Genomic DNA, 6,626 nt, shown 5'->3' with positions numbered 1-6,626 from the left:
GAGACACCCAGACCCCGGAATGGGTTCCGTCACATTTGGAGGCGTTTCCAGAACCCGTTTTTTTTTATCTCACCGTCAGAGCTGGTGTGTGGACACGTTGACGTTGTTTCAGCTTAAAGGAGAATACCGGACATTTTAAGTGTTGTCTTTGATGTGTCGTTACTCACCTACCGACGTAAAAAGTGGCGTTGTTTTTTTCCAGAGATTCCCCTGTCGTCATTTTTTCAACCCCCTCCGTTGTCATAATGGGAGCGCGTGGGTTAGGGAAATTCGTCTATTATAACCGATGCAAAATTATTTTTTTCTCTACTACTACTCATTGTAGAGTCTCATGATAGTCAAACATGCGCTGAAAGTTCCTGAGAGGCTAGCGCTACTGCCGAACGATTTAACACTGGTTGCTTGTTTCTCTCCAGAACCTGGCAACTTGGTGTTGCCAGGTAGACAAACAAGCAACCTAAGCCACGCGCTCCCATTATGACAACGGAGGGGGTTGAAAAAATGACGACAGGGGAATCTCTGGTAAAAAACAACGCCACTTTTTACGTCGGTAGGTGAGTAACGACACATCAAAGACAACACTTAAAATGTCCGGAATTCTCCTTTAAAGGGATAGTTCACCCACACTCAATTAGTCACCCCTTGAATTCATGGATATTTTTTGTCGCATTAAGCCAACAATTCAATGACCAGTGAACCGGTAGGAGACACATCTCCTACCGGAACCACTGCTGGTCATCAAATTGTTGGCTTAGGAATGAGACAAAAACAAAAGAATATCCATGAATTCAAGTCTAATCGTCATTTTGGGGAGGGGGGGGGTGAACTATGGCTTTGTGCGAGTAACACAGATAGAGAGGATGTTTGAACACAGCCGTGTTGGCATTCTAGACACATGACATCCAAAGCGCCCATGAAATGCTTTCTGTGTCTCTACGGCCCCTAACAGGAGAGATGCACCTTTATGCACCTGTACATTTCACAACCCCCCCCCCCCCCCCCCACAGCCCCCCACAGCGAGGCCAGTGAATCAAGGAGGGTGAAATGTGCTGCAGTGTAAAGGCTGAACACACACAGAACAGAACAGATGGATGGGGAGGTAGAGCACCTGATTCGGATGCTATCGATGCATTGAATGGGACATTATCACATTTTACCAGACCGCTGTCTCAAGCAAACTGGAGCCACGTGAGGTACCACCGAGCAAGCTAAAGCCAGCGAGTTGCCGTCCCGAAGGTTGCGACGTTCGCTTGAGCCTACTCAGCGCCGTCCGAGTTATGTACCGATAGAGTTATGTACCGATAGAGTTATGTACCGATAGAGTTATGTACCGATAGAGTTATGTACCGATAGAGTTATGTACCGATAGAGTTATGTACCGATAGAGTTATGTACCGATAGAGTTATGTACCGATAGAGTTATGTACAGATAGAGATATGTACCGATAGAGTTATGTACCGAATGGTAAATCATGTTGTGGGAACTGCTCTGCCTCGGAGTAGGTCAGAATCTCCTGATTACGCCCAATGAATGCTCTGATAAATGGCGGGTAGGTCAGTATGACGCCTACTTGGCCCATTCAATGGTCTGATAAACGTGATAATGTCCCATTCAGTGCATTGATAGCATTCGAAGCCGGTCGGTAGAGAGAGAATGGGTGTGTGTGTGGGGGGGGGGGGGGGGGGGGGGGGGTGGGGAGGAATGAGGGACACATTCATCCCTAGTTAAGTAAAGGGCTATGGGGGAGTGAGGAGAGAGGAAGCTGAGGGAGGAAGGGAGGAGACAAAAGAAGTGTCCTAAATTAAAACGGTGAACAACATCTTGACTCTGAAGACTGATGCTGCTTTTTGCCTTTTAGAAACAACCGTAAGCCACTTAAAACACTGTATACTTACACGTCATACGACGTGAAGCGGAAATAGCAGATCTGCAAGGTCACAACGCGCCGCCTTGCGACGCGTTGTGACCTTGTAGATCGGCTATTTTCGCTATTTATCAGACGTTTTCACGCCGATTGTAAGAAGTGATTTTCAAGCTAGCCTGAAGCGACAGCGCCTTGCGATGGATTATTTAAGTCAAGCTTATGAGCGCTCAGCTGGAGTTCCTAAAGCTATCGTCTGCCATGTGCAGAAATACTGGAAATACTGGAGATCCAACACAAGTCATTTCCTCGTCTACAGAAGAGCCAGTTGATTATAATTATGTCTGAACATAACATTTCCAGGTGCCATCGTGACAGACGGGTGTTGTCTATCGTTTTGTTTTTGTTTACATCGTGCCAGACGGCTCGCCTCATCGCCGTCTCTAAGGACAGACTTTAACAGAATACTGAATTCCTACGTGTCGCTGGAGTTAACGAGTCAACTAATTATGTAAGAGCATAACGGACATAAAAACATGCCAAATGTAGTCAGTTGATCAAAGTTGTGCTCTATATCAGTGGTTCTCAACCAGTGGTCCAGGGACCACCAGTGGCCCTTGAGGGGGTTCCAGGGGGTCCCCAGCCAAATTAATAGTTAGAAACCAAATGGACCCTTATGTGTCTGTAACTCTGAGAGTGTACAAATGGAACCAAATGGACCCTAACGGGTCCATTTGGTTCCATTTGTACACTCTCAGAGTTAAATGAACACTAATGATGATGATACTTCAGTGTAGATTGGGACCCCCAAGAAAATCTAAATGGTTGAGTCCCTGGCATATCTTTTCAAATGTGGGTCCCTGGGCTAATGTGTGTCAATTTGGTGGTCCTTGACACGAAAAAGGTTGAAAACCACTGCTCTATATGAAACCATGTTGGAAAGATGGATTGAGTTGATAATAAGTTTTAGGAAAGCTTGCTAGTCTCGCCAGCCAGACCGTTGCATCCCACAATGTTCAAATGCCTCCGTCTGTCTGTCTGTCTGTCTGTCTGTCTGTCTGTCTGTCTGTCTGTCTGTCTGAAGAGTACGTGACGTCTCCTCTCCGTTTCCGATTCGTCTTTCCGGTCGCACAAAAATAATCGATGTCTGTATAGCTTGCTGCTTATCAGAAATGAAAATTCAAAAATAAAGTGTAAAGATATTTTAAAATATGTTTTCGTGAACAGAATCAAAATAAGGAACAGACGACAGCTTTCGTTCTGGACTTCCGGGAGGTGTAGTTCCAGACTCTATATACTGTGAAGCATTGGGAGATTGTGGAAATGTTGTCTGGCCGCGCGAGACTAGGAACTCACACATCAGCTGAACAAACTTACGGACAGATTTACGACGGCAGAATTTCATGTATAAACGTGACCGTCTCCTTCATATTATAGATCAATCACACAGGAACGATCAGTTCATCGTATAAACACACAGTAATATTATTGTACAAATCTACGTTTAGCTCAGTTAATGATCAATTCAGGAAGTAAGCGAGGAGCCTCTTTTAAAAGGTTCATATGGGCTTTAATGTGAGTCAAATACTGTCAATGAGTGAATAGTATAAACACGTCTGACGTCACTTCTGTTACCGTCGCATTTCACTATCAGTTGATTGAGTCAAATAAATAAATAAAAATGTATATTTTTGGAACACAGTTCTTACATTATGTGATGTCACCAGTCTATTAGATTTAAAATGGAGAAAACTCCAGGAAACGGAAGTGACGTCAGTGTACTCTATGCTCTCTTAACTAGTGTGACCTCCATACATATTCATGTATTTAATACATGTACATGCATATCTACAGTATATCCTGTATTTAACCCATTAAAATTGGGAACACAGCTGTGTCAAGATTAATTTGGCTATTTTTGAAAAATCATGAAAATTTGTGCAAATCTTTGAATATATATATTTTTTAAAGCAAACATTTTTTAACTCAAATCTTTGCTTCTGGTGGATTCTACAAATGTCTTCTAAATCCTAACAGGTTTTTGAAAAAACATGTTATAATCAGTGGTTCTCAAACTTTTTCATGTGAAGGACCCCCGAAATGATATGTATTTGTCCGCGGCGGAGACCCATCTCAAAATATTGTTGTTCCAGGGACCCCCAGAAGCAAAGATTTGAGTCAATTAATAATCGATGTTTTGCGCTGAGCTTGTATATCTGCTATTTCTTTGAATAGCCGAAGAAATCTCAAAATGACACAGATGTGTTCCCGGTCTTAATGGGTTAATCATATATATATATATAATACACTACTCTGCATGTCTCACTCCTCCCACCTGAATACTGTTCAACTTCTGTCATTGTACACTACATCACTGGTTCCCATACTGGGGGGGGTCCCCAGATGATTATCTTAATGTGCAACATAGTTTTCTCACTCAACAGTAAACAAACCAACATACAGTATAAGTGTATACAGGGTATCTGCACAAAGTGACAATTTAATGACTTTTAAGACCTTCTTAACACCAAATTGGCCAAATTGTCAAATATTACGTAAGTAAGAGGCAAACATTGTGAAAATAGCAGATATACAAGCTCACAGCTTGTAGCTTGTGAGCTTGTAGATCGGCTATTTTCACAATATTTATCTGTGGAACCGAGTCAAAATGTAATGCCTACAATTCCGAGTGCTTAGGGTGGGGGGTCCCCAGTTCAAATATGGTTATTCTGGGGGCTTGCACTACATTCTCAATGACTGGTCTGTAACTGAGAGCGTAACAAATGGAACCAAATGGACCCTTACAGGTCTTGAGAGTTACAGACCTGTAAGGGTCCATTTGGGACCGCTGGAGGTCCCCGCACCAGACATTGAGAACCAGTACACTAGATGCCAGTAGGTTTTTTTTTAAATTCAGAGTGTGACATATCATCCTCTACTGTAGGCCTACATACTGTAGTAACACACATCTACACATCATGAATGTTGCTCTAAACACCAGTGTTGCATTCTGGGTATTGGAGTTCACAGCTGGTTCTGTGGTCTCTGGGTTCAGCTTTATATATTATACACGGATCATGCTTGTGACCTTGTATGTCCAAAAGAAAAGGTTCTTTTTGTCTTTCTTTTTTTTTCTATTTTCTGAAAAGAAACAGTTTTGATCATACAAGGTTTCCACCTGACCAGGACAAAATGATCTATATAACACACAGGCACACACACACACACACACATAGTCTGTCTGGTCTTGTATATCTATCAGTCTATCCTCTTCACACTGCCATGCAGATTCTTTATTCTAATAGCATTCAACATGACCTTCTGGAAACTAATTAAACTCCTAAAAAAAAAAAAGGTTTGCTAACTTTATTTCTGTCGATTATTTCTCCCCTTCAATATTAACAATTGGTATTGTGTTTTATATGGTTGGAAAGCCTGATTAGTCCTTCAATCTATTATTGAAGGCGAGAAATAATCCACCGAAATAAAGTTTTTATGAAAAAATAGTTTTATGATCTGTATCAGGGGTCTTCAGAAGGGGATCATTTGTGTAAACAAAAAGCAAATAGTGCCGTCTACCACGTCTATGAAGCTGATCTATGAAATAGTGTTTACGGTGGTCCCTGCGTCATCTCTCTCAGCTGAAGGGTCCGTTGAAGACCCCTGGTTTATGTTATTTATCCAGGGACCCTCAGGGTTCATTGAGGGCTGTAACTCTGAGAGTGTACAAATGGACCCGTACGGCTCAGTTTGGTTAGAAGCCCCCTAAAGGACCCCTGGGGGTCCCTGGACCACCACTTTGAGAACACATCTCTGGTTACAAAGTGTCCTGAAAATCAAGTCCAAAGTCCATGCAGTTATTAATGATCTACAGGCTGGAGGTCTGTGGTTTTATCATTTATGTAAACCTCGCAATAAAGAACCTTGAACTGATCCAGTATTCTCTCTATTCTTTATGGAAGAATTACCACCATGTTGTGAAATCTTACAGGTTTCATTTAAAAAAAAAAAAATTATATATATATATATATATATATATATATATATATATATATATATATATATATATATATATATATATATATATATATATAAAATAAAACATAGAATAGAATTGAACATAGTTCAATAGTTTACAGGTGCTTCTTTCTTTGGACAAACAAATGAAGACATTTCTAACACATGAAGATAATTTCTAGTTGGTTTAATTCATTTGGATTAGCAGAAATGCTATTTTCCATCCATAGTCCATAAAACAAGCAACATTATAAAAGGCATAAATAGAGTACAAATGGTACAAAGGAGGAAGAAACAAATGACAATAAATTGTATATATTAAAGAACAAGGAAAGACACCAAAGAACAATAGAGAAACCTAATGTTTGCCTATTTTTTTGTTTGATTGTCCATGATCCATTTAGGGTTGGACTCTGATGGTTTCAGATGCTTTTCACCCTGAATGCTCTGCATGGTGTCAGCGTTGGAGAAAGAGCAATCTGCAGGCCTCACAACTAGTTTATGGACATTACTGAGGCTTACAAATATAAATAACAGGCAGTGTGTGTGTGTGTGTGTGTGTGTGTGTGTGTGTGTGTGTGTGTGTGTGTGTGTGTGTGTGTGTGTGTGTATGGAGTTACATTTGTGTCTTTATTAACCAAACAAAAGAAAAACATTTGAGAGAGAAAAAATATAAACAGAGCAAAGAATAGTTTTGAAAGAAAACGAATTAAAAAAGCAAGCAAAAAATAATAATTTGTAAGCAAA

This window comes from Gymnoscopelus braueri (assembly GCF_963280865.1).
Source record: "Gymnoscopelus braueri genome assembly, chromosome: 20".
NCBI lineage: Eukaryota > Metazoa > Chordata > Actinopteri > Myctophiformes > Myctophidae > Gymnoscopelus > Gymnoscopelus braueri.
The sequence above is the reverse complement of the archived record's forward strand: the minus strand, read 5'-3'. Positions refer to the sequence as shown.